Genomic DNA, 27,293 nt, shown 5'->3' on the forward strand with positions numbered 1-27,293 from the left:
CCATACACGCGTGTGTAGGGTCCGTACCACTATGGTTGTGCAGCCGTAGGCGTACGCCATAGGGATACGGTCCGTACACGCGTGTGTAGGGTCCGTACCACTATGGTTGTGCCTCCGTAGGTGTACGCCATGGTGATACGGTCCATACACGCATGTGTAGGGTCCATACCACTATGGTTGTGCAGCCGTAGGCGTACGCCATGGTGATACGGTCCGTACACGCGTGTGTAGGGTCCGTACCACTATGGTTGTGCAGCCGTAGGCGTACGCCATGGTGATACGGTCCGTACACGCATGTGTAGGGTCCGTAACACTATGGTTGTGCAGCCCTAGGCGTACACCATGGTGATACGGTCCGTACACGCGTGTGTAGGGTCCGTACCACTATGGTTGTGCAGCCCTAGGCGTACGCCATGGTGATACGGTCCGTACACGCGTGTGTAGGGTCCGTACCACTATGGTTGTGCAGCCGTAGGCATACGCCATGGTGATACGGTCGCTGCACAACCATAGTGGTATGGACCCTACACACGCGTGTACGGACCGTATCACCATGGCGTACGCCTAGGGCTGCACAACCATTGTGGTACGGACCCTACACACGCGTGTACGGACCGTATCACCATGGTGTATGCCTACGGCTGCACAACCATAGTGGTACGGACCCTACACACACGTGTACGGACCGTAACACCATGGCGTACGCCTAAGGCTGCACTACCATAGTGGTACGGACCCTACACACGCGTGTACGGACCATATCACTGGAGTAGTGGGGCCCTAGGGGCGTGGAACGCCCCGTACCTGTGTGTGTATAGTGAAATTACATAGGGGACACATGAGGGACAATTATAAGGGCCTAAATGCATGCTGGTTGTCATGGAGACCCAGTTTCAAGTTCAAATTTTTCCAACAGGTGGCCAGCAGAAGTCGGTTGGAGACAATATACAAAGTTGTAAAGTGGTTGTTGACTTGACATCATGCTCATTTTTTATAACATGCAAAGGCACCCACTGGGGTAGGTTTAAAGGGATTGGAAGAAACGTAGGATGCAAATGAGATTGATCAATCACTCTGTACTCCTGTAAATGAAACAGGCCAGCAAGGCAAATATAAGGCAGCCAGGCCCCATTAGAGAGCACTTGCTGCACAACCTTTCATTCCACACCACTGCTGCTGCTCATGATTCCTCTGGCACCATGTCCAGGTCTGTGGGGAGGGCCTAGCCATTCACCCAGGAGGAGAACCAGGCCCTGCTGGACGTGATCCTCCCACAGTACCCTTGCCTGTATGGGAGACCAGGGGAGCAGGTGAGTGCAGATTCCATTAGCTTAGACTGGGACCCTTTTTTGTGACTGTCACTGCTGGCATTGTGTCCAGGTGTGACAGACATGCAATGTTCTTCAGAGTGGGTCCCAGGGGGGGGGAATGCCTCATGTCTCCCATGCAGAGAATGCTGTAGTGCATGTCTGCACACCTCACTTGCAGGGTGCTTACTGTGACACTCACTGCATGGTGCATGCCACATTCAGCCTGGCTAATCCTCTTGGGAATGTGGTTTCTACAGTCCTGATGTGATCCTGTGGTCCCCCCAGTGTGACAGGTGACTGTACCCACAGATGTGTGTGAGTTGAGTGTACCTGTGGTGAGAGTCTCAAAATGATGTGTTCGTCCCCTGGACATTGGTGTGTGTGTAAGTCCCCTGTCATGTGGGTGAGTGTCTATGTGGAGTGTTGCACCCCAGATGCATGAGGGATGCATATACCCTACCCATCTGATGTGAGCAGAGAGCAGTGCTGTGTGTCTGACGTGCTGAGCCTGCCCCACACCTGTGACACCCCCCGGTCTAGTGCCACATGTGCAGAGTGATGTTTGTACCCTCAGTTGCCAATGGCAGGTGATTGTCCTGTGCCTGTGTATGTCTGTGTACCCTGCTGAGGTTGCACCAGTGGCCAGGGGCATGTGACTGCTTTGAGGTGCTGTACATAATCGTGGTGTAGCTTGTGATGCACAGTGTGTGCCGGGATCAGTGATTGCATTGCACCCCTCATTCCACCTGTGTACTTTCAATGCCACGTCGTGACTTTGGCCTTCCCCAGGGGATAATGTCCCTATGATGAAGGTGCAATGATTTTGCTGCATACTATGCCCTGTTCAAACCAGCCAAATTCTTCAAATGTGTGGCTCTGTGACATGTAGCAGGTGTATTGATGTTGTCTCACTTTGTCATCCTCACAGGTAGGCGTCCATGCCAAGGGGGAGATCTGGAGGGAAGCCGTCAGTGCCGTGAGGTCGGTGGAGGGTCGGAGGTGGCGCCTGCCCCAGGTGAGGAAACGCTGGCAGGATATCCGGTGCTGGACCAGGAGGATCACCCGGGTCCTGCTGGGGGACTCACCTGAGAGCCACAAGAACCGTGGGCGCCTGAACCACCAGATGAAGCGTGTGCTGGCGGTGGTCTTCCCTGATTTGGATAGGCGCCTAGCGGAAAAGCAGCAGCAGGAAAGGGGTAGGTACATGTGTGTTTGTTGTGTGTCACCAGCTTTTGGAAGTGCGCAGTTGCATGGATACAATGCCAGGGTCCATATGTGCAGTACATATCCTGTTCCCCATAGTAAACCGGTGCTGTTCTTCCTCCCTTCCCCTCCTTGACACGTGTTCCTTGGTCTGTGTGTATTCACTCTTGCACAAGGTCATCTGGGCTGCCAGTTAATCCAAGTGCCCAATGCTTGCAGCATCATGTGTGGGGGTGGTGTGTAACATGTGTTGGGACCTTGCCTGTGCCCTGGCCAGTACAGTCAATGTGGGGTCCATGTTAGTTGGCACTGATGCTGAGTCCCGACATAGGAGTGTGTCTGAAAAGTGTACTGCCTTACAGCATGCATGACCAATGTTGTTGCCTCAGACATGATGTGCATGAGTGGGAGATATGCATAGTGCAGGGAGGTTTGCTTCTGTTGCAGTCATATCCATCTCGGACCATGGAGGGGTGTGGCCACTACAGTCCCCTGGGGCACCTTTTCCTAGGTATCATGTGTGTCATCCAACAATGTGGATATTCACTGTGTCTTCAGCATAGGTTGGGCTCTGTGGCATTGTACCCTGGCCTAATGTGTATATACGTAAAGTATGCTACATGTGTCCACTGTACAGGGTGACCCAATTTGGCTTGTGCATACTCACAGTGGCCGGTGCCAGTGTGTTTTGGGACAACTATCTGATGATGGTTGTTTGTCAATTTTATGTGTGGACAGGCGCACAAGGGTTAGTTTGTGTACATTCAGGATTTATTGAAGGGCATTTTAGTAATTTCTGAGTAAGAGGTGTAAGTACTTCCTCTGTGTCACTCACATTGTCTCAGGTAGGGGGGGGGTTGTGCGGGAAAGGCCTACATGTCCAAACCGTATGTGTCCTTGCCAGGTCTGGCCTGTGTGTGATGATTGTCTGACCATACACTCAACATGCAGTGACCCAGTCATGCTGGGCAGGGTTAAATGTATTTGCTAAGCAGCATGTGCCAAAAGTTACAAGACATGGTTCCTGCTCATCCCTTTTTTGGCTACGGTGTGTGGTCCAGATGCTGTACTCGACTGTCCCCAGAGTCTAGCTCCTCAGTCTAATTAGATTTCAAGTTCTTTGCTGTTGTGTCATGCTCTCCATTGTTTCTCAGTGGCATGGTGGGTCAACCAACTGTGTGGTGCAGGGCCTACATATGTGCGTAGTATTATAGATGTTACTCATGTTGCTTTTCATGCTATGCACTGTGACCTATGTAGTTTTGAATCAGGTGTCATATGTATACAGGTGTCTGATTATTTCCTGTCTCTTCACCTTGCCCACAGCATCGTCGGGGGAAACCGAGGGAGACACTGGCACGGAAATTGAGGAGGGATCCAGCAGCGGTGCCACCAGTGCTGGCGTGTCTGGCTCAGCGAGTGGCACGGAGGTGGAGGGGAGTACGGCGGAGGACCTGTCCAGTCCCACCACCGACTATGACGCTGACGGGTCCAAGGCTGAGCTCCCTGAGAGGGCGGACGCTGCTACCAGAGCTGAGAGCAGCACTCCATCTGTCGCCACCCCCTCAATTCCCATCACCCGCCTCCCACCTGCTCGGGTCCCTTCCCACCGTGCTAGGCGCCAACAGGTCGCCTTCGTGCCAGGCACCGCACCCCCAGCCCCTGTCTCCCCTGCTGCCGTCAATGCCGAGTCTGTGGACATTCTGCGGCAGTTGCAGGTTGGTCAGGCATCGATGCTTACTGTCCTTCATGGCCACACCACACTGCTAACACAGATGCAGTCATACATGGAGGCCATGTCAGCAGCGATGTCTGATCAACGGATGTTGCTGAAGTCCATAGACTCCACACTGACTGCAGCAGTGGATTTCCAGCAGCGCTCCGTCCCCCCCTACCCCTACACCATCCACACTTCCTACTCCCATGCCTGTCCCACGCACACCCAGACGTCACCATGCACGCACCCCACCAGACACAGGCAGCACACCACCAGGGAAGGCTAAGCGCACTCCTCCAGTCATGCACACACAGGGGGAAGTAGGCACACCCACTGGGTCTGGGGGCAAACGGCAGCCACGCAGCCAGAGTGGGAGTCCACATTCCTCAAGACCCACTTCCTCCAAAACCACTCCCCTTACCTCTCCTGGCCAACTGTCACCAAATGAGTCCTTGGTGCCCAGTATGTCCCTCAGCCCCAGTGTGGCACCACCCCGCAGGCGGTGGAGGCAGTGCCCGGCCACGGGAGTAGAGTCCCCCCCCCTGTCCACACCCTCCCCCGGGAGCGCTGCAACCCAACCCTCCGCCCCCCCCCCCTCCTTGGGGCCTGTGGTTCATTCGGGTGCAGGGGAGATGCTGGGCGACCTGGCAGTAGTGTGTAGTGCCGTGCTGGAATCCACCTTTGGCGCTGCCCCACCCCCTGTGGTGGAGTCGTCCGTCCCTGCACCCACAACACCTACCCTTGCCCCTCCTGTCCCTGCGGTGCCTGGTCCTTCCCCCCCACATGATGCCCCTCCTTCTGTGGATGAAATGGACATGTGAACTGTGCAGGCAAGCTAGGGGACACACGTCCCGATATGTACCCCCCCCAGGACTTTGCTGTTGGCCTGGCCCATGGGCCTTGTAGATAGTGGACATTTAAAACAATTTATTTTTATTGCTGAATAAAGCAGTTTTTTTTTCTTTTGCACACTAATGCTTTCCTGGACTTGCTGTTGGTGATAATGTGTTAGGTGTCTGGGAAATGTTGTAGTGTGCTGCTCATGGGGTGGACCCTGGTATCTGTGTGCCATCACAAGGGCTCTGCAAATAATCTTTGGTCATGTGTGCTCTTACTGTATGGCAGAGGTCTTCAAACTTTTGGATGCCGAGACCCCCCTGTCAACATTTTGAGGCGTAAGGACCCCCTCTTGACAAAAATGTCTAAACCTGTTGACTAAATTGCGTGTGATGAAAATGTAAATAAGGTTATGTGATGCCGCGTATTTTGGGATAGCATTGCTTCATTATTTTGATATTTGTTACACACAGTAACGCTGAGGAAAGATTTCACCCAATCAGTACCCATTTATAACCAAAATACAGCAATTATCATCAGAAAGATTTCAAGTCAACCTTTGTGTAAGGGCCTTCCACTCTGCAGCAATACGTGCTGCCACATTAGAAGCTCACCTGGCCCTGACCGGAAGAAGCAGGGGTCCCTTAAAACCCTGGCGGTTTTGTGTAGAGTTAAGCCTTTTACCCATGCAGCTTTCCTCTCACCCCCTCCCTTCCATCCCTCTCTCCTCTCCTAACCCCGGATCCCTCTCTCACTTTGCAGGTCATTTTCTTTCACCCCTTTTTACAACTTCTGAACTCTCCCCATTCAACCTCTCACTTCATCTTTAATCACCTCTTGCCATTCTGTCCTTTCACAGCCCTCATCTCTAACAGTCTCTCACATTTATCTCATGGCCTCTCTGGCCCTGTCACCTCCCGTGCCCCTCAGCACTTCTCATTCACCTCGTCTCTTCATTCAAATTTTTGTCTATTTGTATCTTACACCTCTCCAGTCCCCCCATTCCTCTTTCACATCTCCCCTTTGTTCTAACAGAAGCCCTCACCTTTGGATCACACTCACTTCTTGCGTGTCCACACTTCTCTTCGGCAATTCACATTTCTCCTCATCCCTGACCTCTTCAATCAAATTCTCTCACTCCCTTGCTGTCCTCTCTCATTTTGGGTGCGGATGCAAGTTCAGAATGGGATGAATGAATGTATGATTACTGATGGGCTTGTTTGAGTGAGTTGCATATTGAGTAGTGAGGGGGACAGGTGAGTGAAGTGTCACATGAGTGCAGGATGAGTAGTGTACTCGTGTGACTGCAGGTTGAGGTATAGTGTGAGCAGGACAAGTGCATTTTGAGTGCAGAGTGATCACTGTGAGTGCAAGGTGAGCGGGTGAATGGTGCAAGTGCATGGTGATCAGTGTGAGTGCATTGTGATCGCTGTGAGTGCAAGGTGAGCGGGTGAATGGTGCAAGTGCATGGTGATCAGTGTGAGTGCATTGTGATCGCTGTGAGTGCAAGGTGAGCGGGTGAATGGTGCAAGTGCATGGTGATCAGTGTGAGTGCATTGTGATCACTGTGAGTGCAGGGTGAGCGTGACAATGAAGGGCGAGAATGAGGAATGAGTTGTCTGAATGCAGGGTGCATTCCCAGACCCATGAAGTAACTCAGCATGTTATTGACGGGGCGTAGACTTTAAGATCTAAGTTAAACTATTGCGGCATTGATCGGGGATCGAGGGTGAAGGAAATAAATAATGTGCTGATCCTGCAACAAACTTCCAGTCCTATGGTTAGGGTTGCCAGCAGATTATTTTGGTGGCCCAGTCGGTACAAAAAAAACCAGTCACCTAAAGCGGTATTTTCAGCGCTTATCTGTGCATACTTCCCAGGGCCGGCTTTAGTGCTGGTGGTGCCCTGTGCGACCATGTTTGTTGGTGCCCCCCACAATGACCACCCCCACCACGGATTCTCTCACTAGCACCCTTTAACAGTGACCAAGTCTCCATAACCCCACACTCTCAGATGCATTGAATTAGTTATATAGTGCCACTCATACCAGTGTAGGGTGTCCGAGCACTTTGCATCACACACACATTACACAGAGACAATCAATCATAAGTGTGTAAATCAGTGTATAGGAAATGTTACATAAGCCAAAGGACTAAAAGTATAGGAGTCACATGTCATCCATACTGGTAGGCAGTATAGTTCAAGAGTGCTTGGTGTGGAGAAGCACAAACTCAGAGTCGAAAAAGAAACAGCATCGTTGGGAGTTTCCTTTAATAATAAGAATTGATTTCTAGCCAAATTAACCCTTTTTGCAACATTAATCAATGGTCTAATAATGTATTCTTTGTAGTGTGCATGCTGTTCTAGGATGAAAGTTAATAGCTCACTATTCTCTATTAGGACTTTAAGTTATAAATTGCAAGTAACAAAAGGATGTCTCTTTTGAAAGCAGTAACCTGCTGATCTCTTCACATCATACGCACTCTGTAATCTACTTGGTACACGTTCTTTGCAGCAGGCATATTAACCCTCTGCACTAACATCACCCAAGTCAAAACCTCAACTATACAACATTCTGATCTCTCTCCAGGAAGATAATTAATCACACCAGTTATCTTGACATTTATGTGAGGCCTGGTAATTGCTGGGAAAGAAACGCTGCAGCAGGTGCTTCAAAAGCACAATAAACTTTCACTCACGGCGCCCCCAGGAAGCCAACTTTGTATTCCTTTCCATGAAATGCATTCTCACACTATGGCAGTGAATGCAAAATCCAAATGTAAGGAAACGGCACAGTGGGGACCCACGGGGTACTGGAACCAGCAAAAAAACCTAAGCCTCTGTAAGCAGTTTACAAAGGCATGTTAAATGGTCTTTAAAGACCTGTGAAAAAACACGGGGGTGCCGGAGATAGGAATCCAGACACTGCCCAGCTGAGCCCCCAGCAGCTCAAGTTTCACTGCAGCAGCCCGGGCTGAGACACAGGACGGGGGGATGGGGGGGGGGGGGGCTGAAGCCCTTGGGCCTGGGCAGAAGTGTGACTGGGAAGGCGCGACCCCCTTTGCATCACTCCATGGCCCCCCTGGGGGTCGCGCCCCACAGTTTGAAGACCCCTGCTGTATGGTGACATTGTCCCAAGGAGTGTTCCTTCCTCTGTGGCACCTGACTTCTTCCCGGCAGGGTGTTTCCCAATTGTTGTGCTGACCTGTGTCTACAGTTCCTTGCTGTGGGAGGGATCCCTTCAACTTTGCCCATGCCTGCTCAGCAATGTCTCCGCCTGCATCGTCTGTGCCATCCTTGGTAGTCACTGTACTTGTGTATGGAGTATGTTGCCATGGCTTAATGTGGACATGGTCCCTTTTCCGCACTATGCATGTGTGTACTCCCAGCCTAGCACACATATGTTACTTGTTCTGCAGGGTATTTGGGCACCTGACTGACAATTGTGGGCATTGTATCTGTGGGTACTCCACCCTTTTCCTTCCATGGGAGGCAACAACTTGTTGGCTGCCCCAGCACCTGTACATTCCTATCAGTCCTGGAATGTGCGTGACAGTGTGTGTTCCCTTTGGGTCTCTTAGTTTAGTAGGGTGGCACATGAGTATACAGTCTTGTTGCATGCTCTCATTGTGTGTATTGTGCTGCCAGCACCAGGGGTGGGTATGCATGTGTCATATGTCTGGGCACTGCTGGGGGGACTCTGCACCCACCCCTCCTATGTCTGGCCACTGCTGGGGGGACTCTTCACCCACCCCTCATGTGTCTGGGCACTGCTGGGACTGATAGGCACCCACCCCTCATATGTCTGGGCACTGCTGGGGGAACTCTGCACCGACCCCTCCTATGTCTGGGCACTGCTGGGGGGACTCTGCACCCACCCTTCCTATGTCTGGCCACTGCTGGGGGGACTCTGCACCCACCCCTCCTATGTCTGGCCACTGCTGGGGGGACACTGCACCCACCCCTCCTATCTCTGGGCACTGCTGGGAGTGATAGGCACCCACCCCTCATATGTCTGGGCACTGCTGGGAGGACTCTGCACCCACCCCTCCTATGTCTGGGCACTGCTGGGAGTGATAGGCACCCACCCCTCCTATGTCTGGGCACTGCTGGGAGGAATCTGCACCCACCCCTCATGTGTCTGGTCACTGCTGGGAGTGATAGGCACCCACCCCTCCTATGTCTGGGCACTGCTGGGAGGACTCTGCACCCACCCCTCCTATGTCTGGGCACTGCTGGGGGGACTCTGCACCCACCCCTCCTATGTCTGGGCACTGCTGGGAGTGATAGGCACCCACCCCTCCTATGTCTGGGCACTGCTGGGAGGACTCTGCACCCACCCCTCCTATGTCTGGGCACTGCTGGGGGGACTCTGCGCCCACCCCTCATGTGTCTGGGCACTGCTGGGAGTGATAGGCACCCACCCCTCCTATGTCTGGGCACTGCTGGGAGTGATAGGCACCCACCCCTCATTTGTCTGTGCACTGCTGAGGGGACTCTGCACCCACCCCTCCTATGTCTGGGCACTGCTGGGAGTGATAGGCACCCACCCCTCATATGTCTGGGCACTGCTGGGAGGACTCTGCACCCACCCCTCCTATGTCTGGCCACTGCTGGGGGGACTCTGCACCCACCCCTCCTATGTCTGGCCACTGCTGGGGGGACTCTGCACCCACCCCTCATGTGTCTGGGCACTGCTGGGAGTGATAGGCACCCACCCCTCATATGTCTGGGCACTGCTGGGGGGACTCTGCACCCACCCCTCCTATGTCTGGCCACTGCTGGGGGGACTCTGCACCCACCCCTCCTATGTCTGGCCACTGCTGGGGGGACTCTGCACCCACCCCTCCTATCTCTGGGCACTGCTGGGAGTGATAGGCACCCACCCCTCCTATGTCTGGGCACTGCTGGGGGGACTCTGCACCCACCCGTTCCTATGTCTGGCCACTGCTGGGGGGACTCTGCACCCACCCCTCCTATGTCTGGCCACTGCTGGGGGGACTCTGCAACCACCCCTCCTATGTCTGGGCACTGCTGGGAGTGATAGGCACCCACCCCTCCTATGTCTGGCCACTGCTGGGGGGACTCTGCACCCACCCCTCCTATGTCTGGCTACTGCTGGGGGGACTCTGCACCCACCCCTCATGTGTCTGGGCACTGCTGGGGGGACTCTGCACCCACCCCTCATGTGTCTGGGCACTGCTGGGAGTGATAGGCACCCACCCCTCCTATGTCTGGGCACTGCTGAGAGGACTCTGCACCCACCCCTCCTATGTCTGGGCACTGCTGGGGGGACTCTGCACCCACCCCTCATGTGTCTGGGCACTGCTGGGAGTGATAGGCACCCACCCCTCCTATGTCTGGGCACTGCTGGGAGTGATAAGCACCCACCCCTCCTATGTCTGGGCACTGCTGGGGCTGATGCCCACACACCCCTATGTGTCTGTCCACTGGCGTGGTACGACCCGTACCCACGTCCTACGGCCTGGGTACGGCCCGTACCACCATTGCAGTGGTGATGTAGGGGTACGCCTGGTACGAGCCGTACCCACGTCCTTGAGGCATGGGTACGGGTCGTACCCCCATTGTTGGGGTGACGTAGGGGTACGCGTGGTACGGGCCGTACCCACGCTCTGGGGGCGTGGGTACGGGCCGTACCACCATTGTTGGGGTGCCGTAGGGGTACGCACCGTACCCATGCCTTTAGGACGTGGGTACGGGTCATACCAGGCGTACCCCCTACATCACCACTGCAATGGTGGTACGGACCGTACCCATGCCTGTGGGACGTGGGTACGGGCCGTACCACCATTGTGGCGGTGACGTAGGGGTACGCGTGGTACAGGCCGTACCAACGCTCTGGGGGCGTGGGTATGGGCTGTACCACCATTGTGGCGGTGACCTAGGGGTACGCACGGTACAGGCCGTACCCACGCTCTCGGGGCGTGGGTACGGGCCGTACCACCATTGTGGCGGTGACGTAGGGGTACGCGTGGTACGGGCCGTACCCACGCTCTGGGGGCGTGGGTACGGGCCGTACCACCATTGTTGGGGTGCCGTAGGGGTATGCACCGTACCCATGCCTTTAGGACGTGGGTACGGGTCATACCACGCCTACCCCTACGTCACCCCAAGAATGGCGGTACGGCCCGTACCCATGCCTTTAGGACGTGGGTACGGGTTGTACCACGCCCACCCCTACGTCACCCCAAGAATGGCGGTACGGCCCGTACCCATGCCTTTGGGACGTGGGTACGGGCCGTACCGCCATTGTTGGGGTGACGTAGGGGTGGGCGTGGTACGACCCTTACCCACGCTCTTAAGGCATGGGTCCGGTGCATACCACAATTGTTGTGTTGCCGGTTCGCGTCCATGTTGACTTCCGTTGTGGCGGACACAGGCCTTGGTGGAGACGCCCCCACCCCCGAAGTGACCAGGCCCTGGGGGTCAGGTATGTACAGGGCATGTTTGATTTTGGGCTTGGGTGGGGGTTATGTTTCCTGCCCCTGCCCCCCCCCCCTTTGACCCTGGGTGTTGTTCTGACCTTCTGCGGCGTCTGCGTCGGTTCCTGTACACCAGGTGGACTGCAATGAGGGCCGGGATGACACGTAGGTTGGGGTCCATGGCTGTCCGTCGCGTACAGGTGCTCCTTGTGCGCGTCGTCCTGATTTCCTGGCAGTTTTTGGCTCCCGTAAAATATTGTCCGTGCGGAGTGACGTCTGTACGAATCGTACTTGCTGGTTCGTGAAATGCTGCCTGACTCCGTCCGGACGTCACGTCCGCGGTGTCACGGATCAGAATTGTGGGTATTTTTTTGTTGGTTCGGTGTTTCTTACGATTCGTACGCAAATGGTGTTTGCGTACGAATCGTACTTGCATGTTTGTAAGGTATTTATTCCGGGTACGGGTCGGACGGAGAAAACGCTCCGTCCGACGGTTCGTACCCGGTTTATCCAGGATCGGAATCGACCCCTAAGTTGCCTCCTTATTACATGTTTTCTTAAATCATCAGTGAGCATGTAATAGCATTAGAAGAAAAGGAGGAGGGCATACTAAATATTCAGAGGTTTCCAACTCAAATGAAGAGATGCTCTGGGTACCCCACAAGACACACCTAGGGATGGAGCAGGACAGCTCTACAGGTCAGTGTGAGGGGCACAGGCAAATCCTGTGCAAGCTGCATGGTGAGTGTGGCAAGTGAAAACACAATTGGCACAACTCACACTAGATGAGAAACTGGCACGAGAACACCCCACCCACCACCCCTGATGCAGTCTTACCCAACAACCCACAGTTCTGAAGCTAAACAGTGGAGCTCGCTGCCCAACTATCATCTGAGAAAGTCTAAATAAAACTACTGGACAGTGAGCAAGAGAGATTGTGAAGACACCCCTACTAGAATTAAATACTCCTTCAGCTAGAAAAGACAGAGATGACCCCAGTGACATTGTTCATGTCCACCTGATGCCCTTCTGCATGAATACACAGGCCCTGTTGTAGTTGCTTAGTCTCCAACCATATCCCCTGCTCCCCAGCTGATCTAGTGAATATTAAACAACAATTCCCCAGTATACTTGAACACCCCCAAAAGTTCTGTGAAGAATTGCAAACTGTATTTGAATGTTATAAAACCACCTGGGCTGATATCAATTAGTTCTTTATATATTATTATTATTCCAAGTGAAGTAAAAGATTGATTATAAGACAAGGCTAATTGACCACAACAAGCACTAGGTGATGTAGCTGCTCTTACTGATGCTAGAGAATGCTATTGTTGAAGTATGACCAAGACTAATAATTACAAACAGAACAAAAGGAAAGCCTTAAATGACCTTGATCATTTGAAATAAGTGTTTGTTTGATATTTTGGTATTGTTAATGCTATGCCCACTGCTTTTGAAGTGTTTCGAGGTGTGTTCATTCAAGGGCTATTATCCAAGGTACACGAGTAATTGCATGCATGTGTATAAGGTGGCAAATCAAAGATCTTTCTGAATTAGTTTCAGTTGCAAAATATTGTGCTGTGGTACCAGATGATAAGAAAGAATCCACTGAATCTAAGCTAATGTCTTTACAAATCTAAACTTTCCAGCAAACAGTCAGAGGGGAAAGAAGAACGTGGAAAGAGAGAGAAAAAGAGTCACTGGATATAGTCACACGCATGGTTGTGCAGATGGGCTTTTGTCAGCACTGCAGGAGCATTGGTATCTAAAATGTAAAGGAGATCTTTAGCATAACTATAATTTACTCACTGAAGTTTTAACTGCAGAAATTGTCTATGGTATACTTGCAGGCACACCTCTCGATTTTAATTTGAACCTTGATTTTTCTCCTGAGCTGAAATACAATGACATTTAATATAGTACCTGTGAATCGCAATCAGGGTTACAATAGGGGTTTGCTAACAGGACCTATCTTCAGTATTGGGAAATCATTTTCCTACATGGTTTACGTTCTGAGTGATAAGTGTATCATGAAAATCATTTCTTAGTATTAAAAGTTTAGTTTCATCCCCTGACCATTATATACTTACCAGCATTGATATCAGAACACTATACAACAACAATTCTGCACCAGAATACTTCATTGGAGTTTACAAAGTAGCTCCTAACACAGATGTGTATGCCATGTAGAATAATTAATGTGCATAATTCTAAAAGAATTAGTTCCAATGTGCGTCAAGGTCCAGCACTCCATTCCTTTTTTGAAAATAGCCATTTTATGGGGGTAGTTCACTCCTTGAGGTTTGGACCTAATTAACCTCTATGGAGGCAAATTGGGAGAAGGAGATTGAGTGTGTCTACTCGTTAAATTGCAAGGCGACTCAGAGTCGTTGTATTGTTTTCAATTTTGGCTTTTATTATTAGTTTTATTTCCATCGTGGTAGTCAGTTCCATTATGCACGTTTTCATCATATAATTTTACAGAAAGGTTCCATTCTGATAATGTTATTCATTGTTGGTATGTTGTAGACAGCAAATGATTCACAAAGTTGGTGACTGAGGCACAATTTTCACATCTATTCACAATAGTGGATATGTTACCAAAGAAACAAACAACATTTGATGCAAAAATCCGGGAGACCAACCACCATATACTCCCATATGGGGCAAAGTCGAACAGTTAAAACAACAACTTTCGTGATTCAGCCCCTTTATGCTATGTATCAAAGGAAATTATTATATGACCAACCAATATGTTATCACATAATACCAAGACTCTTCAAATTTGTTGTTAAAAATCCTTTCTTTATTCAGTTTTCTCCATAAAACATTTTTTGCAGTAACCAACACGTTTAGTCCCTCAAAGAGACTTCTTCAGGGATGGTCAGAATGTCTTTAAACCACAGATGCATCAATCTCCCTTGTTAATAGTACTTCTCTTCTTTGTTTCTTAGTGGTCATGATATTTAATCCACTTCATGTTGGAAAAGACCATGTACAATCCTATTAATTGTGTGCATGCACACTTGATGTCCCCGCAGCGTACACGAAGGCTGTGTGTGTACGCTGCAGGAGCATCAAGTGTGAATACACGCAAGTACTGAGCAGAGCAGGAAGGCACACTTTCACTGCATTTATAGGAACTGCCATGATGGCGGTTCCTTTAAATACAAGAGATGTCCGCTGGGCCGACGGGCATCTCTAACTGTGGCGGGCGGAGTACCCTCGCCATGGTGGGAGTAAAGTACTCTGCCATGACAACAGTATTAACACCATCTGCAAACATTTAAATCAGGTCCTTATTAGGTGACATCTGTACCTTCAGTTCTTTAGCGAGTCAGACTGTTTGGCCTGAAGAAAAGCAGGTCACTTTATTTTACAAAGGATTGTAAAGCAAAGTAAAGATGTACTGGCACAAGTAGTCAATTCTCCCACAAAGCGTGAAGAACTTGGAGACTTGGTGGTAAAGTTAGAAGATTGTTTAGTTGAAGGAAGCCCTGAGAAAAATAAGAATGACACTAAGATGTTTGTATTAACTTCAAGAATTGAAGAGTACAGAAACACTGACATTTCAAAACCAGAACAATTATGTAGTGGCAAAGGTACCCTTTCTAGTGAGGAAAAGGAAAAAAGACATGCTTTAAAACTGTGCATTACTTGTGGTCAATTTGGACATTTTGGAAATGATTGTAGGAGTAAACTCAATGCAGCTAGGAGTCCAGTTGTAGCAAACTTACAGGGAATGTATAATAGTGGGACAACTGGGTACCCCATCAATGAAGAGAGTTGCCTTGTTGAGGAAAGAACTTGGTTATTAAATACTATGCAATCTTCAGTTACTCATGTATGTATATGTATGCATATGTATGCATGTAAAATATAAAAGACAATCATTAGGTAAATAAGTAACTGGAGAGGGAGTTGGGTTGTGGACGGTTAATGCATTGCGATGTAGTATTCTTTAAAGCAGTGATGTTGCTCCAGCTCCTGGGTGCATAGATAGAAAAGGCCTGTTGTCTTTCTTTTTTATACTTCTTAGTCTGTAATCTGATGGCGTCCTGGCTGCAGGTGTGCCGAGAAGCACCAGAGATTGTGAGGTAGCCTGCCAGATAAGCGGCGTGCTATTTGTGATGGCTTTGTGAAAGATGCAACTGGTTTTGAAGATGGTGCAGCTGGCAAGGGGAGCCAATGGAGTTTTATCTGGATTGGGTGATGTGGTCATATTTCTTCAGGTTCAGGATGAGAAATGCTGTGACATGTATGATGCCCCTAAGGGATACCAATGTGGAGTCTGGGATGCCATGAAGTTGGGCATTACCACCAATCACATGCAAGAGTACAAGGGATTGAACAGCAGTTCTGAAGTCTCTTCCTGGAAGAAACAGCTTGACTCTCTGTAAATGAGACAGCCACTAACAGGCCCTCTTTACGTTTTTTTGGCATTGTTATTTGAGGGTGAGGTTTGTGTCCAGGGTCAATCTAAGTGACTCGGTATACAGTAAAAGTTGAGGTTCAAAGTAGTCAAGGATCATATAGTTGAGCCAGGTTTCAGGTGTATCTTGCTTGTTGTTCTTGGCAAATAACAGGAATTCTGTCTTGATTGGTAGCTTCAGGTAGGCTCTAGACATCCAAGTCTGGATGATATGCAAGCGGTGTTTGAGGTCTTGGATGTCTGAAGCATAGAAGGCTTTCAAGTAGAGTTGTGTATCAACTGCACATTGGTGAATCTTGATGCTGTTATATGTGAGTAGAGCCCCACGCAACTCCATGTAAAGTCTGAAGATGACAGGAGACAGGAAGGAACATGGTGGGTTCCACACATGATAGGGATCTTTTTTGACCTAGAGGTGCCCATGTGAACAAACTGGTGTCGATTGGGAAGGTAAGACAAAAACCAGTCAAGGACATTGCCGGTGAATCGCATTTGAGACTCCAGGGTGTGTGTGAGGGTGTGATAGTCGAATGTGTCGAAGGCAGCTGAGAGGTCCAGCAATATCAAGAGTCAGGGGTCATCTTCAAGGGTCACATGACATCATAAATTAGTTCTTATGAAAATTACCTTGCGTAATGATCAAGAAAAAATGGTTTCAGGACTTTTAGATTCAGCAGCCTGAGCAAACTACATGGACATTAAATATGTTAAATCTTAACATTTCTGAAAATCACAAAAAAGGCCCACGAAGAGGTCAAAGCCGTAGATAGGTCAATGTTATCTTTAGGGCCTATTTGTTTTCATGCAAATATGATTTGGTTGCTTTGTTTTGATAGTCACCATGAAAAGATACATTTTAATTTGTTCAATGCAACTCAATTTAAAAGGACCCTTTAAGTGCCTTGGTTGATCCTGCATAAGCTCATATTGATAGGGCAGCTAATACCTTTCAACTGAATTCTAGTTATTGTAGCCGTGATTGTTTATCTGATTATGAATCGTCCTACAGTTGAAATTATTAGACACAACAGACTTTGTAACCTCTCATGTCATTAGTTGTGTAATGTCTTTATCTGCCTGCACTTTCTGTTGGAGAAGGAGAGGGTCAGCCTAGTGCCAAGCCTGCCTGCAGCCCTACTGTGAGAAAACTGAGTCTGTCCTGCCTTTCAGACGAGAGAGTGTCTAGGGGGAGAATCCCAGTGTGTTCCATGCTGAAGCGAAACCCAGAGGAAGCAGACAATTGGAAAGTGGTGCCTGGAACAGGGGAGAACACTATAAATGCCAGGATGTTCTTTGCTCTATCTCACCTCCCCGCGGAAATCGTTGATAGTGTTATTTGATGTATTAAACTCCTTCGGTCGCAATTCAGGGCTTGTCATTAATTGGGTGAAATCCTGTGTTTATGTGCTGGTTGGCGACCCCCCTTTTCTCCCTCGTGGCTGTCCGATTCAGATTTCACATTCTGGATTTAAATACCTAGGTATCCACGTGTCCCTGGATCCGGCGGTCCGTTATGCTCTGAATCTGCTGCCCCCACTCCAGCTGCTGCGTGCCGATGTTGCTCGTTGGCGGAAGCTCCCGCTATCGCCGCTTGGCCGGGCAGCCTTATTCAAAATGATGTCTCTTCCACGCTTTTTTTATGCACTGCAGAATACGCTGGACGTGGTGCCCGCACGATATTTTAGTGAGGTAGAGAGCCTACAGAGGCAACTAGTTTGGGATGGGAGACCGCGAATTGCTCTCGCTAAATTGACCCTTCCGTGGTATGACGGTGGCATAGCTCTCCCTGATATTAGAAGGTATTATTGGGCGTCCAAGTTGGAGGCGGTGAACCATGGGACATATGGCCCGGCGGTGAACCCCGCGTACGAGATGGATAAGCTACTGTTGCCGGGCGGAGATTTCAATAGGGCGCTTTATTCTACGAAGGGAAGCACTAAATTGACAGGTCCTACGAAAAATGCAGTACGTGCCTGGCACTGCACCACCGCTGCTACGGGATGGACGGGCCGTCTGTCTCGTGCGACTCCACTGTATGCGTCTGATGGGTTGGGTGGTTTATGGCGTACTAAGGGCTTTGAGAAGTGGGATTTGATTGGGATTAGTCGTGTGGGGGATCTCTGGACGAAGGGCGCTTTTAAAACGTTTGAAGCTCTTCGGACGGAATATAAGCTGAGCGATAGGGAGTTCTTTCGCTATGCGCAGATGCGCCATGCGCTACTTTCCGCTTTCCCGAATCCTGCAGATATCCCTGAAGCCTCCCCGTTGGAAGATCGTTTACTTGATGGTTACCTGCCGGATAGTACTATTTCCCTGATCTACAAAAAACTGATCAATACTGGAGCGGACCTCCTCACACATTTGCGAGAGGTCTGGGTCGCCGATGGCCTAGAATTGGATGATGAGGACTGGGTCGCGGCCATAGCCTCACCGAGGGAGGTTGCCATACCGGCTCGCCTTCGATTTGTGCAGTTAAAGATATTACATAGGGTCTATGTCACCGGTCCCCGCTTGCTTCACATGGGTTACACAAATGATGGTTTATGTCGGCGTGGTTATGGCCTGCTTGGTACTTTTCTTCATATTCTGTGGGAGTGTCCGAAGGTGCTACGTTTCTGGACTGGTGTGCATGCAGTGATGGAGGAGGTTACGGGTGTGGCTCTGCTCCCTGAGGCTCGGCGATGTGTGCTGAATGTGTGGGAACCGACTGACTGCGATGTGGCACAAGAACGCTGGGTGACTTTGGGCAACATGATCGCTAAAAGAGACATTGCACAGCTCTGGGGTTCCGGTAGGCCTCCCACAGTTACGAAGTGGAAAGAGAATATGGATTGGTGCATGTTCCGAGAGAAGACGGTTTACGTGGCCAGAGGCAAACCTAAGAAATGGAGTAAGATGTGGGGTCCCTGGAACTCCTACCGTGAGGATATATGCACCCCCCCCTTGGTGGTCACACCAGACGTAACGATGTCCCCTTGACTTTGATGTTCCTGGTCTTTTTCCCCTTTCGCTTTGCAGGATTGATGACCGATCTTTTCCCTGCCCCCCCCCCTGCCCTTCTTAACGCGAGTAACTGTGTAATGGGCTGCACTGTCGCTGTTGTCCCCCGCTCATGAGAGAGCAAGTCCCTGCTAATGGAGTTCTTCTGCCTGGTTTAAGTTTCCTTTTGTTGTTTTTATTTATAACACAGTTAATAAGAAACCTTTCTGTAGTGCTGGGTTCAGTTGTGGGCGGCTGCAGCCGTTACGCGTGTGGTTCGCTCCTGCTCTCATGATTGCTGTATTATTGTTTTCCTCCCTTTTTTCTACGTTAGCGGCCGGCCCAGGCGGTTGTAGGCCCATGACTGTGAATATTTGATGTGTAAATAAAGGTTTAAAAAAAAAAAAAAATGCCAGGATGGTCACTTGGCCCAATTGGGCTACAACTCCTGTGAGGCTCTAGTGGCCCGATCAGTATTGCATCTGCAGCAAGGTTCACTTGGTCTTATTGGGGTAATAACTGCCATGAGAGTTCCCTGGTCTGATCGGGGCTTCAGCTTCATTAGAGTCTTGCTGGCCTGATCAGGGCTACAACTGTTCTGGGGTTTACCTTGCCCGATAAGGCCTACAAATGCTGTGGGTAATTGGATCAGTCCAGTCAGGGCTGCATCAGTATTATCGTACAGATGGAGTCACCACTGCATGGTCAGCACCTGCATGAGTACCCAAATCTTTTTTAGGACAGAAGATCAATCCAGGTACGAGCCAAACTCAGGCCATAAACCAGCCTTTAGAATGGCCTACGACTGACTGCAACTGAATGTGGTGGGCATCCACCTGTGGTAGAATCACACCACTGAGTATGTGCTAGATAAGTGCAAGAACATAGGGCCAGATGTATTAACGTATTTTGCGGTCGCAAACACTCCAATTTGCAAATAGGTATTTCTTATGTACAAATCCCATTTAAGAAATCTGCAAACTTTTACCAACTCCTAAAATAGGTTTATGAATGGTTACAGGTACGCCATTGGAAGGGATGTGTTGTTGGCATTTTTGTTCCAAATTGTGAATTGATACCATATGTGTCTGTCTTCAGCATTCCTGTCCCAAACCATTGAAAATGTATGGGCTCCCACATTGGGGTGGTAATCTATTTACAAAAGGGAAGGATTCCCCTTTGGACCAATGCCCCTTAATGAAGTGCCAGGGCCCCACTGCCTACTCTCACAAAATCTTTTTTTTTTTATTTTAAACCATTTTTTTTAATACAGCCCTGTTTCGTTTAACAAAATAGGGCTGCTTTTTCAAAAACAAGTTTATTATTTAAAAACAATCACTGGCCTTGTGGTCTGCTTACCCTCGCAGGCCACCATAGCTGTGATTGTGACCAATGAGAGTAAGATGTAATATAAGACGTATCAAATAAATATTAATTTGGTAGATCAAAGTGCGACCCACTCTGATTCCCTATTTTCTGAACCCACCTATGAGTACATAGGTCAATTTGCAAACTGTGTTTATGGTCACAAAAATACTGGTTGCAAATTACTGCCATTTTTACCGACAAGATCAATAGTGCGTCTGCTCACAAATTCCTACATTCTACACCAGCCTGGGTAAAATCGCATGCAAACAAAATAACTTATTGCACAGTTGACTTGAAGCACCAGTAACATTTGTTTGAGCCTTATTCATGCTTCTGCCATCATTTCTGATGGGGACACGTTTGTCTAGAGTCACCCAGAGGAGATAGCATGTAGGGGGACAAGAAGAGGTAAACACAGGTGGAACACTTCTCGATCACCAAGTAAATTGCACACCCAATCCTATGGGCTATAATGCTCATTGACCGGTTGGAACCTGTCAAGTTTTTCAATACTTTGATCTGAATTCAGGGTCCTAGCAGATGACCCAAACTAAGGGTGTAAGGGTAACATCAGCATTAGCAATCTAAAAAGGCCATTTTCTATTTTAGTGATCCCAATGGGTGAAGGATGCTCCCTTCACCATCATGATTCTTTCAAACTGGGCCCTGGCTACGTTAGAAAGTTTTAGTGCTACTTATTCAGATGCCTTTGCAATAAATAGCTCCACTTACTGGAAGTGCTTCCACCCTGCGACAGACAGACAGGCCTGAGTAAGCGAAGGCAAAGCTCTGTGGCGCACATTGGCCACCAAGTTGGCAGGCTCATATACAGCATTTCTAGCAAAAGATACATTGTATCTTATTGTGGAAGCATTCCAAAACCCAGACCCAGATGAGAGCCATCCTTAGCTTCACAGGGGATTAACCATAGCTTTGTAGAGCTCTTATACCCAACAACACTCCAGGCCTGTCAACTGGACAGCTAAGTGTCGGATGGAGTCTGCCAATCTGAAAGAAACATTATGCTCAGTCTTACTGTTGAGGAATTGCGACTGTGACAAAGAATTTATAAAGCAAAAACACTCTTCAGAGCGTTACATGGGGCATTTCTGTAAACAGCTGGATGAAGGTGGGCAGGACAATTCTATAAGATGTCTGGGAATTTTATAATTTGGTCATGTTTACATCCCGCTTCTGGGCTTCTCGTATTGTGACCTCTGTGGTGGGTGTAGCCAGCTGGCAAGACCCTGTCATAAGTGCTCAGTTTAAAGTGTAATGAAAATTACAAAAAATACAAAACAGCAATGGACAGAATGCTTGAATTAATCTCAGTCACTGATAATTACTTGGCTGCATTCCATTTCATTGTTTTTTTGGCCCACTGTACAACCTCAGATTAGACACACCCCTATACAAATCAACTGGGATACAGTCCTGAGTAATTATAGTGGCTGAGATTGTCAAGCCTTCTACCTTTCCCTTTTTTGATTACTTCAGTGGAACTCCCTTAAGGTGACGGATATGCCCAGACATGCGTCCCGTGCTCACTGTGAACTAAGCTGCACTCAACTGAGGAGGCCCAAATAGACTGAAACCGGTTTTGAGATGCTAGTTTTCCAGTTCAGAGAGGGGCTAGCTTGGCAACTCGGGCTAGACTGTTCCTATTGGCGCAGGACCAAGGCTGATTTGCATATGAATGGTCCTAATCTGAGGTGACGGTGTGCACAAAATAACGATGAACTGGGATGCTACCACGAGTTATTACCAGTGGCTAAGATTAATTCAAGCACGCTACCCATCTGATCTGCGAGACATTTAGTAAGTGGGTTTTCAAAGTGCTACCCACAGGCTTTTGCTGGCCTCAAGCGTGTGTGTCCGCGCGCGTGAACGTGCACAGCTGCCATCTGGGTTTCTGTAATGGCTCATTAAGCCTTACATCGCATGAATCCCCTCCCCTACCTCCTCCCTATTCCCCTTCCTTCCTTGTCAGCTTCTCCTATTACAAGCTTCCCGCGTCGCGCGGTCAATGCTTTTTTTTATTGCGCGTGCGCGCGCACACAACTCTCGGGCTTGTTATGACTTTGAGGAGCACGCGCTCCTAGCACCGTTTCTTTGTGCGTTCAAAAACCGGGTCTTTCCCTGAGAGAGAAGACGTGTATCACAGCACAGAGATTGAAGATAGTCTTTATTCCTGATGTAGCATAGCTGTTAGAAGTCTGTGGAGCTGAAGCTTCACGCGCACATTTTGCAATACTCAAATACTACGACGCCATTAGTGGGGTTTCTTGACATACTGTTGCTTTCGTGACGCTCAGCTTTCTGAACATTCCCCTGGTGATTGCAGCCCAGGCTGTTGTTCGGATGGCTCTGCGATTTCTGATGTGCTACATTTTTTTTCGTGGATGGTTCTTTCGGTAAATTTTTATTTATTTTGCACCAGATGAAATGCAGTTTTCCGCTTTGCTGTTTGTTTTCTGTGATCGCTGTACTCCGTGCGCAATGAATGGAGGCCATGTTGAAGGCGGAAACTTCCTATTTATTTCCTACAATGGTTACTGTGTCCTTCTCTACAAAATGTCTTGTGTTGATGCCTATTTAAAGTGAATCATCCACGCTGAAATTACAGCTCGTGCTCATACGAGCTTGGTGTGTGTTTGAACTCTCACACTGTGTTTTCTGTACTCTTCCTGGGTGCAGGCGCCTCTTTTAGGACAGAAATGTTGAATCACACGCAGGGTGACAAACAAGGGGTTACATTTGCATGTTGTGCATTTGTTTTTTACTGCTTGCCGGAACCGTGTACCTCACCACCCTGCTGTGCACACCTTCAGGGGTGCAGTCTCGAGCCTGCCCTATTTAAACAGCTGAATGTGCCCTCACAAAAGGCTGTGGGACCAGACAATGCCATCCGAATGCAAGTCATGCTGTTGTTGCAGTTTGTACACACCCCTGTGTGCACTTTGGAACCTAAGGACCTTAGCTAACGCTGTTCTTGCAGTGGAAGTGAAACAAACCAGCCATAATTGATGCACCTGTGATTGTTTATGGCTTTCCTTTGGCGCGTGCACCACTCGCAGGCTCACCTCCTGCTCCCCCTCTCAGTTAACAGCCAATCCCCCGCCACAGAGCACGTCTCCCGGCCACGCGTCTAGTTTTAGTCTTGGTTTTTTTTCTACTCCCACTGGTCTCCTCTACCCCCATTCCCCCCACCCGTTGCTGGTATCCTCAACCCCTTGTTTGTCTTGCCCGCCTCTTTCTATCCCTCTCTTTCCCTTAGTTAATTTCATATCAGTGTGTGTCATGGCGCACTTTCACTTTAGGCATGATAACCGTGCCCGATTGTGTTTATGCACGGCGCGCTTTCATATGGCTGCAGCAAGTTTGGTTTCCTTCTCCATGCCACTTTCAATTTAAGATGGCTTGCCTCCACTTTCACTTTTGGTATAGTAGCTGCAGCCAATTTTGTTAACGCACGGCACTCTTTCATATGGCTGCCGGCAGCCTTTGTTTCCTACTCCATGCCGTTTTCAATTTAGGATGGCTTGCCTTTACTTTAGCTACGGTAGCTGGCACCCGATTTTGCACGGCGCGCTTTCATATGGCTGCCGGCCGCTTTTGTTTACGTCTCCATGCCGCTTTCAATTTAGGATGGCTTGCCTTTACTTTAGCTATGGTAGCTGGCACCCGATTTTGCACGGCGCGCTTTCATATGGCTGCCGGCCGCTTTTGTTTACGTCTCCATGCCGCTTTCAATTTAGGATGGCTTGCCTTTACTTTAGCTATGGTAGCTGGCACCCGATTTTGCACGGCGCGCTTTCATATGGCTGCCAGCCACTTTTGTCTCCATGCCGCTTTCAATTTAGAATGGTTTGGCTTCACTCTTGCTATGGTAGCTGCCTCCCGATTTTGTTTCTTTAAGTCTTATATACAGGTAACGGCATTTGGTGAGGGAGCAGCGTGCACAGGCTTGCAAATGGTGAGAACGTGCACATGTCGCACGCGTTTTTTTCCCTTGTGGGTGCTGAATGCTCACATTGACACTGCGGACCGTGCCACAATCATTCTCACTGGAGTGGGACGTTTCCAGACTGGTTGTGCAGGCATGTAATGCTCCCTTTACCTACCTTTGATGCATGGTACTGAAGGCTTCCTAATGCAGTCTTGTGACACCCCCTTCAAGTGTACTTGAGTACTTTAACTGTTGGTGACATATAACAATGTATCACCAATTAACAGTTGAGCAATTCGTAAAAGTATAACCAAATTGCCTGCACATGCACACACTCTCTCTCACTCACTCTCGCCCACTGATTCTGTTAAGGCAATATATGTAAAGCGCACTATCTGCTAGTGCTTTCTTCAAAGGCATCTTAATTACACTCATCAACATAATCTTTAACAGGTGCAGTACTTGAATCTCTGCCCTTTGCCACAGAAATGTCTACACATGCATGATAAAAATCATTAGCAAAGACACATCACATGTCTGGTTTTATTATGTAGGGTGTTAGACTTGGGGGTCTCTAGTTGGCACAGGTATGCACTTGGGACAAATAGGGACCCTCGCCTCTAGTCAGGGTAAAGGGGTACACTCCTAAAATAACCCCTGCTCACCCCCTTGGTAGCTTGGCATGAGCAGACAGGCTTACCTCAGTGGCAGTGTGTAAAGCATTTGTGAACACATACAGTAACCAAGTAGCAACACTACAGATGGACACCACACAGGTTTTATATAAAAAATAAGTATTCTTTATATAGATTTACCACAAGACCATAAACGACAAAAATCCACAATACGGTTACTTTAAGACGGTAGAATTTAGGTTAAGTCTCTTTAGTTCTTAAATGCGACACTTTAAGTCAATGTACCTTTAGATGCGACACGCAGGGCAATTAAAGTGTTGCAACGATGTTGATGCGATGAAGTTTGGTGCAAAGAAATAAAGACGTGAAGATCTTCCAGATGCGGCACACTTCTCTGATGTCAGCTGCAGCGGCGACACCACTCTACGCGATGCGACGACAGCGGCTTTGGCGGCGACACTCTTCTCCGATGTTGCGAGACGCTTCCGCTCGATGCGACAGCTACAGCAGCGACACACTTTACGCGATGCGATGAAAACAGCTCTGACGGCGGCACGCTTCTCCGTGGATGCGAGGTTCTTTTCTTGATGCGGTGCAATGCGTCAACTACGATGGCTGCGATGGCGACGCGCTTCTTCCTCGATGCGAGACTCTTCTCTTGAAGCGGTGCAATGCGTCAGCTATGATGGCTGCGATGCCGACACGCTTCTTCGGCATTGCGAGACACTTCTTCGAAGATGCGAGATGCTTCTGCTCCATGCGACAACTGCAGCGGCGTCACCCCTTTACGCGATGCGACGACAGCAGCTCCGACGGCGGCACGCTTCTCCTTCTTGAGTCGCGCTAACAGCTCCTTGTGACACGCAGTCCCTCAGAAGGCCCCAAAACAGCAGCAGGCAATTCCAAAGAACTCTGGGGAGCTGGTGTTTGAAGTCTGTTATTCCTGAGACTTCAGCAGGAGGTAAGCTCTTTTCCAAGCCCTTGGATATCCTTCACAAGTTGAGCAAAAGTACACACAAAGTTCCTTTCTCCTCTCTTTGGCAGTAGGCAACCCCTGCAGGCCAATCCCCCAGTTCCAGGAATAGTCTCTCCTCAGTTTCTTCTTGGTTTCTCTCCTCAGCAGAGGTTTCTTCTTGTTTTCCCAAAGTGATCTGAATTCTTGGGATCAGGGTCCCAATACTTATACCCCAAAATCCTTTGTCCTCTGAGGTCAGAGGGGCCTTTGCCTTGTTCAAACTGTTTCTGGTCAGTCCTGGAGCACTTTGTTTACCTGACTCCTTCTTTCCTTTCAGAGTGCAGGGCAGAGACATCAGACACACCACAGGAGGTGGAGCCAGCATTGTGGAGGGAAGGCACAGCCCTATTCAGGTCCCAGGTGCTACTCCTCCCACCCGTCTAGATGCAGATCTCTCTATTCACCACTTGGCCACCTCACCCTGTCTCCTGGAATTCCCCAGCCCTGTCACTCAAACTCCAGACAAGGAATACACAGCCCAGCAGAGGCAGGTTTGAATGGTTAGACAAGAAAATACCTACTTTCTAAAAGTGGTATTTTCAAACACAGAATGTTAAAACCAACTTCACTAAAAGATGTATTTTATAATTCTGAGTTCAGGCATACTAAATTGAAATTTCGACCATGTTCTCTGAGTCAGTTAGGATTATAAGATGTAATAACCAAACTGCCCATGCTGGCCTATGGAGAACAGGTAGCCTTGCAATAGTGGAAAACGAAAATGGCTGCAATTCACTATTAGAACATGCCACACCCACCAGGGCATGTCCTACCTTATCCTTACAATGCACCATACCCTTGGGCCTACCATAGGGGTGTCTGATAAGAAGAAAAGGGAAGGTTTAGGGACTGGCAAGTGGGTGCACTTGCCCAGTCAGCATGACAGTACCAGACTGCACGCAAGCTCTGCAATGGCAGACCTTAGACACACTTTTACAGGCTGCTTCTGTGGGTGGCACAACCAGTGCTGCATGCCCACCAGCAGCATTTGGATTTAATAGCCCTGGGCACTCCTGGTGCACTGTACTAGGGTCTGACAGGTAAACCAAACCAACCAATCATGGAATCACAAATTCATACATTAATTTACAATAGGGAGCACTTGCACTGTGGCACTGGACAGCAGTGGCACAGTTCCCTGAGCAACTAACACCAGCAAAACATATGAAGCAACAACAAAAAAATGGAAGGGAGACCCACGCCAAGGTGCCAAGTCTAACACAGGGGCTAACAAACAAAGGCAACATATAAAGGCACACAGGCTACGTAGCACGTCAAGTTTGGGGAATAAAATGTGAACAGTCATAGGAAGCAAAACAGAGGCTTGTTGCTCGTCAAATAGTTTGTGTCTTCTTATAATTAAATGCATTAGTCATGTCCAGTGGCATGCCTTGTTCTCTGTTGC

Source organism: Triturus cristatus, chromosome 11 (assembly GCF_964204655.1).
Source record: "Triturus cristatus chromosome 11, aTriCri1.1, whole genome shotgun sequence".
Taxonomy (NCBI): domain Eukaryota; kingdom Metazoa; phylum Chordata; class Amphibia; order Caudata; family Salamandridae; genus Triturus; species Triturus cristatus.